The sequence below is a fragment of the Clarias gariepinus genome, chromosome 4 (genome assembly GCF_024256425.1).
Source record: "Clarias gariepinus isolate MV-2021 ecotype Netherlands chromosome 4, CGAR_prim_01v2, whole genome shotgun sequence".
Classification (NCBI taxonomy): Eukaryota; Metazoa; Chordata; class Actinopteri; order Siluriformes; family Clariidae; genus Clarias; species Clarias gariepinus.
Window position 1 is genome coordinate 38,826,241 of NC_071103.1, and position 12,568 is coordinate 38,838,808.

The following is a 12,568-nucleotide window of genomic DNA, read 5'->3' on the forward strand; positions in this document are numbered from 1 at the left end:
TTTAGAGCCTGGAGAGAACTTGTCTCTTCAGAATTTCCCATATGTGTTCAATTGGGTTCAGATGAGGAGACATACTTGGCCCCTGAATTACTTTCCCCTGTTCTTTTTCAGAAATGCAACAGTGTCCTTAGATGTGTGTTTTGTATCATTGTCATGTTGGAAAAGTGCACGGCAACCAAGGGCACGGAGAGATGATAACATCTCTTTCAATACAGAGCAGTAGGTCTATGAATTCATGATACATTAATGAAATGCAGCTCCCTGACACAAGCAGCACTCATGCACAGAAGGACACTGCCACCACCATGTTTCTTTGTACTCCTCACCTTTGCAATGCCATACAGCTTTGAAGCCATCATTTACAAAAACATTTATCTTGGTCTCATCACTCGAGAGTACAAAGTCCCTTCTCCTTTTCCGGAATGGGCCCTGGCAAATTCTAGGTGGGCCTTTTTGTGCCTGGCCTTTAGGAAAGACTTTCTTCGTGGACAACACCCATGCATGCCATTACTCTGCATTGTACACCATATTGTGTCACAGGAAACTTGGTCACCATATTGTGTCATAGGAAACATGGCGATGTTCTTCAACCCTTCTCCTGTCGAGTTGTTAACTTCCGTGGACAGCCCGGATGTCTCTGTGAGATGGTTGCATTTCCATCTTTGAAAAAGTTTTGTATCACTTTTGCTACAGTATTCTGACTGATAAGTAAAGCTTTGCTGATTTTCTTACGGCTTTCACCTTTTCTTGTGTAAAGTAATTATTGTCCTTATCAGATCTTGTGACATTTCTCTTTGATGTGGTGCCATTGCTGACAGCAAACATGGGAAAGGGTATTCTTTCTTAAGTGAAGTCCTTTTATAATCAATTGTCTACTAGTCAACCGTTTAATGAATAATTAGACTCAACTGTAGTTGAATTCTTGTTAATTAGGATTTTTTGTCTAGAATGTAGCTGCCCCCTAAGACTTTTATAGGGGTGTATTAGTTTTTGCAGCATGGTCTTGAATGAATTTATTAGGAAAAATACTTTTTGCTGTGTGTTTTCGTGTTTTCAATCACTGACGCGCATTTGTATTTTAGTGTCTCATAGAAAATGTTAATTCTGAGAGGAAAGTAAAGGTATTCTGACCATTCTGTTGGGGTGTACTCATTTTTGCTCAGCACTGTAGTATTTACTATGTTTTTTTTTACCTAAAAATAAAAAGAAAGTAAAAATAAATATTTAGAGTTTCACTGTTGCTATTATATTAAATTCAAATTTTAATTTTATTTGTCACATACACAGTACAATATGCAGTGAAATGCTTGCACGACCGCCAGTGACCAAAAAAGGAATTATATACAAATTTTAAAGTGGCAATGGCTGTGCAAATATGCAGGAAAAGTGACTTGAGAAATTGTCATGTGCAATGGTCAGATATATAAATATGTATTGCATGAATGTGTCCATGATTGTCCAGTCAATGTCAATGTTTAAAAGGTATTACTTCAGTGTGGTGGTGTGATTGAGAGACCTTATTGCCTGCGGGAAGAAGCTCCTCCTCAGTCTCTCTGTGTTGGTCTTCAGGGAGCGGAATCGCTTCCCAGTCCGCAACAAAGAGAACAGTCCATTGTTAAGATGGCTGAGGTCCTTCACGTTCTTCCTGGCCTTTGTCCAGCACCGCTTGCTGTAGATCAAAATTCAGGTCAGGGAGCTCGGTGCGGATGATGCGCTCAGCTGATCGCACCACCCTCTGTAGAGCTCGTCTGTCCTGCATGGTGCTGTTTCCAAACCAGGATGTGATGTTTCCCGTCAGGATGCTCTCTATGGTACAGAAGTAGAAATTCCTGAGCACCTTAGAGGGCAGTCTGAAGTCTCTCAAGCATCTAAGGTGGTAGAGACGCTGCCAGGCCTTTTTCACCGTGGTGTTGATGTGACAGGACCATGACAGGTCCTGCGTGATGTGAACACCGAGGTAACGGAAGCTGTTTACTCTCTCCACTGGGCTCCTGTTGATGATTGGGGTCTGGTAGTTCCTCTCCTGCTTTGTATTAAAGTCCACTATCAGCTCCTTTGTCTTGCTGACGTTCAGGAGGAGATTGTTCCTCTGGCACCAGTTCTCCAGATTTCCAATCTTCCCTAGGTAGGCCGACTCATCATTGTTGGTGATCAGGCCCACCACGACAGTGTCGTCAGCAAACTTGATGATGACGGTGGAATTGGTAATGGCCACGCAGTCGTAGGTGTACAAAGAGTACAGCAGGGGGCTCAGAACACAGCCCTGGGGTGCTCCAGTGCTGAGAGTGAGTGAGGCTGAGACAAGTCCGCCCATCCTTACTGCCTGTAGTCTGCCAGTCAGAAAATTGGAGATCCACTGACACATTGATGAGCTGAGTCCCAGGTGCTTCAGCTTGGTGGTGAGTGTGGAGGGAATTATGGTATTAAATGCAGAGCTGTAGTTGATGAAGAGCATTTTAACATAATTCCCTTTCCTAGTGTCCAGGTGAGTGAGCGATGTGTGGAGGAGATGTGAGATTGCGGTTCTGGCGATATGCAAACTGTAATCGGTCGAGTGTGTCCGGTAGTGAAGAGATGATTAAGTCTCTGACCAGGCGTTCAAAGCACTTCATCACTACTGAGGTGAGGGCTACAGGGGTAGCTCAGTGGTTAAGGCATTGGACTACGGTTCGGAAGATCCCAGGTTCAAACCCCACAACCACCAAGTTGCCACTGTTGGGCCCTTAAGCAAGGCCTTTAACCCTTAACTGCTCAGATGTATAATGAGATAAAAATGTAAGTCGCTCTGGATAAGAGCGTCTGCCAAATGCCTAAATGTAAATGTCTACAGGGCGATAGTCATTAAGAGAAGCAGGATGAGGTTTCTTCAGGACAGGAACAATGATGGACTCTTTGAAGCATGTGGGGATCACCGACTGAGATAAAGAGATGTTGAATATCTCAGTGAACACAGGTGCTAGCTGGTCTGCGTAGGCTCTGAGAATACGACCTGAGATGCTGTCTGGTCCTGCTGCTTTCCTGGTGTTCACTCTCTTGTAGGCTCTCCTCACGTCATGCTCGGTGATGATGAACGTGTTTCCAGTGCTGGTAGTGTCTTCCTGTCTGCAGCCGTTAGCGCCGCTAGCATTGGCATTGCTAGCGTCTTTAGCTGCAGCCTTGAAGTGAGCATAGAAGGTGTTCAGCTCGTCTGCCAGTCGCGCCCGCGTTCGTCATACCGGTCGTTGGTGTTTTATAGTCCGTAATTGTCCTTAATCCCTGCCACAGGCTCCTAGAGTCACTTTGTTAGAGCTGTGACTCTAGTTTTCTCCCGTAGCGCTGCTTCTCCTCTTTTACCGCCTTCCGAACATTGTATGACGCAGCCTTGTATGGTTCCATGTCCCCCGACGCAAGTCCCGTGTTGTAGGCAGCGGTGTGAGATCTCAGAGCGTCGCGGATGGTTTTATCCACCCACGGCTTCTGGTTGGGAAACGTTCTAATGGTCTTTTTCTCCACGGTATCATCCGCTAGTTTCCCGATGAATTCCACAATCGCTTCCGTAAACACGCTGATGTCATCATCAGAGATGTCTCTCTGGAACTTTACCCTGGCCCTGAGGTCATTGAGTTTGTTCTCCAGTGACTGGCCGCTTCGCGTCGCGTCCTTTGTTGTCCCTCACGATCTCACTCGGCCAGCTCGGATCCGGAGTTAAAAACGTCGAATTGTGAGTACATTGTACACCAATAGAAACAAGAGTGTCTCTATCATACCTAATGTACTCAATGGTGGTAATTTTGAATTTTAAAACACTGAAAACTAACTTAAAAAACAAAAACAAAGAAAAGGTGGTCGGAGCAGTCGTGATGGCAGCCAACCTCACCGGCGCCATCTTGGAAACTTAATTATGAAGTGCAGAAAATGTATCACCTGTAAGTATAAAACTTGAACTTTAATTAAATTTTTACACTTTTAAACATAATTTAAAAGATAGATCTTAAAAAAAATTAACTGTATAAGAGCACCAAGAACTGCCTTGTGTTCGAACATGGGGTTTGTTAGAGACAAACTGAGACCAGCACAGAAGTCCTACAGCAAACCACCACTCAGTTTTCAATCAAGCAGGCCAAAAGTTTAAGTTTTAAACACTTCTAATCAATGTGCCCGACTGGTTGTTTATTTAATCTTTATCTTTAATCTGCTTCAATGTGGATGTCCTTGTCCTGAAGACCTTTTGTTTTTCTCCTGGTCATTTTCAGCATCAGAACTAGTTGACTTTGTGTCTCATTTTCCTGTTAAAGCCATAAAACAAACCTCCTGAACTGTACATAATGTTAAAAATAACTATTAGACAAAAACCTTGAATATTTTCAGGGTCGCAGATCGTCGGGAATTAACCTTAACAAAACGATGTGTTATTTTTTTTCTCTTCTGGCACGCAGCAAACAGGATTTAACCTTAAAAAGACACAGAAGCAATGGCCTTGAGCTTTTTTGTATTCCATTTCTTCCCCTTAATGGTTTTGCTGCTATTTCTCCTCCAGCTCGGAGCTGCGGTGCATATTTGGCCTTATCGAACAGAACACTGGTGGAATATTTCAGTGTGGTGATTGTGGAGGAAACGAGCCCTCGGGCTACGCTGTGCCAGGTCCGTCCTCCCTGAACGTCTCATTAAGATCGGAGCCAAATGTCACCACTACGCCTCGGCTAATAAAAGTATAAAATAACGCATAAAGTAATGTGAATCCTTTCCAGTGCATTCCTGATTTTGGTGTTCATGCTACTCTGCTGTGGATCTTCCGAGCACCGTGTTTCAGCTTCACCCCAGTTAACCTGGTGAAGAAAATTCAACACTGTGCATGAAGGTAGCAAAATCAGTGGATTTTTGTTCCAATATATTGTATTACCAAATAAATGTAGATACATTCATGTGACAAAAATATGGAACACATCATCAGCATACATAAAGGGCTCTGATCACTTACTTTAATTAATTTATATATATATATATATATATTCACTGAGCCAGAGGAAGGACTGAGGAAGTGTAATGAGGGGGTTGTTTTATGGACTAGGTAATGTCTGTATATAACTATGTAGATAGTATCTGAAAAATAACTCAATGTTTTAAATGTTCACAATTTTAATTTTATTATCTGTTATTTTATTATACATTTTAAAATACATTTTAGTAAAAATGTTCACAAGCTAGGAAATGTGCAAAAAAATCATTATTGTAACATATAAAACATTTTATAGAAAATCCTCAAAGTTGCTTCTGTTTAGGAAGTTTAGGAAGTTTTATAAATTTTTTACAAGCTAATATTTTAAAATATTTAGAGTACGAGCAATAAAAACAGGTACAATGACATTAGCTAGTTATCATTAAATAATGTTATGAATTAGCTTAAGTATATGCAAAAATTGAGTGAATCATTGTTATAGAGTTTGGCCTTGACTCTTATCATACCTATTCTCTACTACTGCAACAGTCGTTTATTTATGATCGGCTAAGGAATGTGCATAGGACTGATGAAAACCGTAGGATATCTGCGCTTTGCTAAACCATGCTTCTGCATGTTAGCATAATGTTTCACAGATGAAATTCTTGGCGGTAATTACAGCCAACACTCCGTAAGCCTTTTTGTAATGGAGCTCAATCAGTCAATGCAAAGTATTTGCTCAGATGCTCAGAACCAAATGGAAGGATCCGAATGGTGACATTTGGGCCACCACATCAGGTTTGATTTTATTATCGTTGAAATGGAAAAGCAAATTTGCCTTATGAGAAGCAATTATGCCAGAGCTGACTGGCACTTTTGTGTGGCAGCGACTAGAGTTAAATGTCGTCTGGGGGCTTTTTTTTTCTCGTACCTGTTCTTAGAAAAGATGATGGGTATTACGTACTATTTCCAGGCTACATGTTCAGCGTGTTTTGCATTATTTGCATGATGTGTCATACATGAATACATTTGAGAGACTTGTTCTATATAAAGGTGAAACAGTGTAATGAAGCAAAGAGAAAAAGCATTGCTATCTTATGAACATGTCTGAGCTACACTTGCTAAAAGGGTTTGGTGCTCTTTTGGGACTCCATGTCACCAGCCATGGCTATTGTATACTAACTTCTTTACAAGTTATCTTATTGTTGATTGATAAGGTGGACCTTGAAATAAGGTTATATAGGTTACCAGGAGAATATCTGCTGAGAATACAAAGTCAAAACCTAGGGCCAAGGGTACAGTATAGGGTATGGATTAGCTAAAATATAAAGTTTACAGTTTATGGCCTTCAATTAACATGGGATCCTGGGAATAGATTATCTTTAAAACACTGAAGGAACCCTAGGGCCCCAGAAACTTCCTATAATATGTGATCTGAGAAACATAAAAATGTTAACATACCTAAACTTAGTGACCCCTCTTTTAATTCTAGATGTATAATAAAAATTATTAGATCATAACAGGTCTCAGGTATTTTAGGCAAATACAACCTCAGACAAAAAAACAACAACATATAACTTTTTTCATATAACTATATATTTTTTAAATAAAGCCAAAAATAAAATCCCGTGAGCGATACTAAGTACCCGATGATTCAATAGCTTTTAGATCTACCTTTAACAGCAATAACTTGATATAATTAATTTAACAGTCTCTCACATTTTTGATCAATTCTTCTTTTCAACTTTGCTTTAATTCATTAAGGTGTTTGGGCATTCGCTTATGCACAGCTTTCTTAAGGTCTCGTCACAGCATTTCAATTTAGTTGAGGTCTGGACTTTGACTAGGTTATTTCAAACCCTTGATTATTTTATTTCTCAGCCATTCTGATGTTCTGTAGTTTTAATGGTGTGGTTTAGATCAGTGTCCTTTTGCAGAAGTGGGTAGGAGATGTTTCTGCTGAAATGCTATTTGGTTTTCCTCAAACATGGTGCTAAACATTAATGCCAAACAACTCCACTTTATTATTATCTGTCTATAGCCTGTTTTGTAAACTTCAATCGTGCTTCCATGTTATGTGACATAAGAAGTTTTTCCTTGCACCCTTTTAAGCAATTCAGTCTTCAGTGCGGTCTTCTTCTAATTGTGCTCATGGACTTTTTTTGAGATGTAGCTCTTGTGGTTTTTGTATTTTTCTTACTATTCTACAATCCCTGACGTTGGGATAAATGTGCTGGGACGTCCACTCCTGAGAAGATTGGCTGTTTTCAATGCTTTTCACATGTGACTGTTCTTTTACACCATAGAATGTTAAACTTCAAATTGTTTGGAAATGGTTTTATAAACCTCTTCAGATTGATGTGCAGCAAGAATTGTTTCTCTAAAACCATTGGTTATGTCTTTACCTCTTGGCATTGTGTAACACACGCCAGGATGCTTCAAAACAATAAACTGACAAAACCTCTGCTTTTATAGAGGTCTGCACATCTGCTGATAATCAATTATTCACAGGCTGATGATGAATAGTGCTCACATGTTACTTTTTTCATCTTTGTTACATTTTTATTAAAAACAGAATGGCACAGTGAAAAAAGTTGTATGTTATTTTGCATCCGAGGTTGTATTTGCCTAATACTAAGACCAGTAGAGTACTTGGATTACTTTTTTGATGTAACGAGTAATCTAATGTGTTAGGTAAAGCTGTAATATACCTGATTACTTTTTAAAGACAATAATTCTGTAATATAATTAATTACTTTAAAAAGCAACATCCCCCATCAAAGACTAAGACCCACAATGATCAGATTTTTTTCCCCAGAGAAACACATACAATTAAAAGAGGTGGTACTGACTTTTGAAAATGCTTGTATATTATAGATTATATACAGATTATAGTATAGTACATTAGATAGTATGTATATTATAGATGAGTTTTTCCTTAATGTACACTGCAGCATAGTAATCTAGTCAATCAAAACCTTTATACACATACACAAGACCTGATGTGTTAACACGAGTTCATCATGTGTGTAAGAGCTGCCTAGAGGATGTCATGTAAATAAATGTACATATCACTAAAAAGATCTTTAATTCCCCTTCGTACTGTGACTATTAGGACACCCTGTAGAATAAACATCATGGGGTCTGAATATAGAAGATTACACACAGACAGACAGACAAATCTTGATACACACTCCTAGGTAAACACATTTCAGAAGGATTTGGGTTCTAGCGAGTAATTCCCAGACAGCTCGGCTCTCGTCTCCCGCACGGCTCCTCGTCTCTTCAAACAAACACAAACATCTCATCATATAAAACAACATTTCCATACCTACTGTGGCTCAGAGTGATTGAAATTTGTGTAGCTGTCCTTTAGTAGGGTGTGTGTGACTTGAGATGAAGTTTGGTGTACTGACATTTATGTGAATGAGAAGGCTTTCCGAAAGCTCCACTTTCTCTAAACAAACCCAGAAGTGCCACCGCTGTTATTATGGATGCTGGAATGAGCATGCTGTCAATCAAATGTGATGAGAAAATAATGTACAGTATATTTCAGTTTACATGTCACTGCTGTGGCCCTTACTGAGTGTGCTGTGACCTCGTCGCTGGGTCCGATATCAGCCAAGATGAAGAGATCTGAGCCGATCCTTTAAGTAGCCCGAGACTTTCCTGATACTGGATTGGGGAAAATTCAATACGTCCGCTTGGCTCATCGATAGTGCTTACTGTCTCTGAGCTTTTTTACACACTGCTGCAGCTAATTATCGGTCGAGATCATTAATGAAAGTTATTTTGTTTGTAAAACTGTGTAGGTTGAGGACGGACACAATTTGAGACCGGACAGGAACAAATACAAAAACAGTTTGTGAGAATGTGTTTAATTAGGTTGTGCCTTCCCCATGGGTTTGGGGACAAAAAACTAATAATTATTGTAACTTGTATTAAGTGTATCAATAGTCAGGTTGTGCACATGGTCAGGACAGTTTTTAAAACAAATAAAAATACTTGTGTACAGTTCAAGGTTGCCAGATTTATCACAATATTCAATAGGTTTAATTTAATATCATGTTTTTTTTTTACATGTATAGATCTAGAACATTTAGGTGTTTTTGGTGTTTTAGTGTTTATTTAATTATATTGCAAGATAATGCATGCTGGCTTAATGGTTAGCACTGTCGCCTTACACCTCCAGGTCCTGGGTTCAATTCCGATGTTAAATCTGTGCGCATGGAGTTTGGATGTTCTCCCAATGCTTGGTGGGTTTCCTCCCAGTTTTTTATTTTCCTCCCACATTCCAAAGACATGCAGATTAGGCATTTCCCATAGTGTATGAATAAGCCGGTGGTCCTACAGTACCATGGTTTTACTATAAAAAATAGATACAATGGTCCCCATTGGTCTCTAGTTGGAATGGATGAATTTAAATATACACTGGCATCATAAGAATGTTCAAGGCAGTTGGTGTTGGCAAATTGCCTGTAGTGTGTGGATCAGTGATTTCCTTGTGGAGGATTGGCACCCTGGTTCAGGTTGTACCCTGGTTTGTGCTTGAAGATTCCTGGGATAGGCTTCAAGCTTTCTGCAACTCTGTATAGTATAGAAGATAAATGAATGCACAGTATATACTTAAAGGGGGAAGAATAGGGCAGTTGAAGGCTGAGCTGTATCAGTAAGAGATGCCACACAAAGAATATTTGAAAGAATGCATTCAAAGTGAAAGTCCATTCATAGCGCATAACCAGTTCTGTTAAAACAAGATTATCATGAATGGGAGAGACAAAGTTTACAATAATAATTATATAGAGGAGGTTTTGTCTAATTTTTCTTAGAAGAATTGTCACAATGGGACAATACAGAAAATATCAGACTACAAAAGGGTAAGTAAAGAAAAACCTGCTTAACGTGTGATATCAGATGTGCAAATGTGATGAAATTCGGATGCACAGTTTTTAAGATGACAGCATGTCCTGTTTGTGTGATTGGTATCTGTCTGTTATTTTAAATTGTTTTTGTGTCTTTTTCACTTCGCTGCTCTAAAGACTTTTTGGTTTCCAATCTGACCAGAGACCTAAGAGTCGCTGCAGTGTGGCTTGTCTTTAGCTTGGAACTGTGAAAGTGGCACAGAAATCGGGATGTACAGCGGGTCAGTATTTTAGAGAGCCATTACCTGTTGCAGTGTGGTTTGCATTTAGCCAGAAACTTGCAGCAGTAACACAGCGAGGATCTACTACACCTGGTCTGAGACCTACTTGTTATTTTCTGCTATCTGGCTAAAGCCACCTTGAGAGGATCTTGGCCTACTCCTTCTGGTCTGAAGCCTAGCTGTTATCCGTAAACTCTGCTATAACAAGCTCCATATTATCGTATCAGGATTATGGATATATAGTCATCATTGAAGTTACACTCGTCTACAAGCAATTAGTGAAACTTCCTGCGGTGGATTTACATGTGGTCTGTTTGTTTTTTTGTTTTTCTTTTCTTTTTAGTAGGTTACTTATTATTATCATTATGCGGATTCTATATGGTATGGTTTGATTCGCTGTGGCGACCCCTAAAAGGGAACAGCCGAAAGACAAAGAGAAAGAAGATGCGGATTCTATATATATTTTAGATGCTTGGTCTATTTTTTTATGTCAAGTGTGGATTGGCTGGCATGTACCAGGGATAAAGACTCTTCGAGGACCTTACTGTATATTTCATTTTATATGCTGCATTAAAAAGTACACAAACATACATGCATGACTCTAAGCAGGAGTACCGCCCTGAACAGTTCACACATGGGCTCAAGGTACAAATTTATTTTATTTATTTGCTCACATTCAGAGATTATTTTATAGTATCAGATGCAAGATGTGTGTTGCATTGTGTAATTTCTCTAGATGTTATTTTAAAACATGTTTGGCAACATCGTTTTATTATATTGTTGTTCCTCCTCGCTGTAAATGTAAAACCAAATCCCGGACCTGAGCCTGAGTGTCTCTATATACCAACGGACTTTGCAAGGAGACCTGGCTTAAAAGTTTGCATTTAAATGTTCCTTGTTTAGTGCCTAAAATGGATTCTATTAGAATATGGCCAGTGTCTACAAATGCTGATGTTTTTGCCTTGTCTGAAACATGGCTGAAAAGGACAGTTTCTGATAATAATATTGCAATTACAGTAGTAGTTATAATATATTTCGTGTAAATAGGAAAAGTAAGGGGGGGGGGGGGTTGTTTAGGTTGGTATATTATCGAATGATGTGAGTGATCACTGTGCAGTAGCAATGATTGGCAATTGTAAAATCAGGAGGACAGTTCAGCCTATTGTAGAGAAACGGTATTTTAAAACATTTGAACAACAAGCATTTTTTTTATGATCTTTATCCTTGTGACTGGCAGAAGGTAATTCCCTTCACACTCACCACCAAGCTGAAGCACCTGGGACTTAGCTCATCTCTGTGGATCTCTAATTTCCTAACTGGCAGACCACAGACAGTAAAGATGGGCGGACATGTCTCAGCCTCTCCCCCCCCCCCCCACTCTCAGCACTGGAGCCCCCCAGAGTTGTGTTCTGAGCCCCCTGCTGTACTCTTTGTACACATATGACTGTGTGGCCCCTACCAGCTCCACCACCATCATTAATTTTGCTGACAAAACGTGGTGGACCTGATCTCTGACAACGATGAGACAGCCTACCTGGAGGAGGTTGGAAATCTGGAGAACTGGTGCCAGAAGAACAATCTCCTCCTGAACGTCAGCAAGACAAATGAGTTAATAGTGGATTTTAGTACAAAGCAGGAGAGGAACTACCAGACCTCCGTCATTAACAGGAGCCCAGCGAAGAGAGTGGACAGCTTCTGATACCTCAGTGTTCACATTACGCAGGACCTGTCATGGTCCTGTCACATAAACACCGTGGTGAAAAAGGCCCGGCGTCTCTACCACCTCAGGCGCTTAAGAGACTTTAGACTGCCCTCTAAGGTGCTCAGAAACTTTTACTCCTGCACCATAGAGGGTATCCTGACGGGAAACATCTCAACCTGGTTCGGGAACAGCACCATGCAGGACAAACGAGCCCTACAGAGAGTGGTGCGTTTAGCTGAGCGCATCATTCGCACCAAGCTCCCTGACCTGCACTCGATCTACAGCAAGCAGTGCTGAACATTTGCAAACACATTGCACATTTGCACACTTTTGGAAATTTTTATTCATTTTTACCATTTATTTAAAATTTTATTTATTTTGTCTTGTACAGATAGGTTTTCACATTTCCTATATACTTTATATTTCTTTTATACTAATATACTTTATATTTTTGATATTATTTTGTTCTACTTTCCTTTAGTAAAGCAATTAATTTATTGTTTCTTTTCTATTTAACCCTTATTTCTTGTTAATTGTTTTTAAAATTTAATGGGTCACAGGCAGTCGTATAAGCATTTCACTGCATATCTGTGTATGTGACAAATAAAATTTTTATTTGAGTTTTGAGTAAAGATTTACTTGAATTAAATTTGGTTTTGAATTCTAATAATACTCAATCTGGTTGTATTAATGGCAACCCAGGCAAAGCACAGGAAGAACAGGCAAACTCCATGCGCACAGATCTGAGTCAGGAATCGAACCCTCAACCCTGGAGGTGCGAGGCCACAGTGCTAACCACTATGAGAGA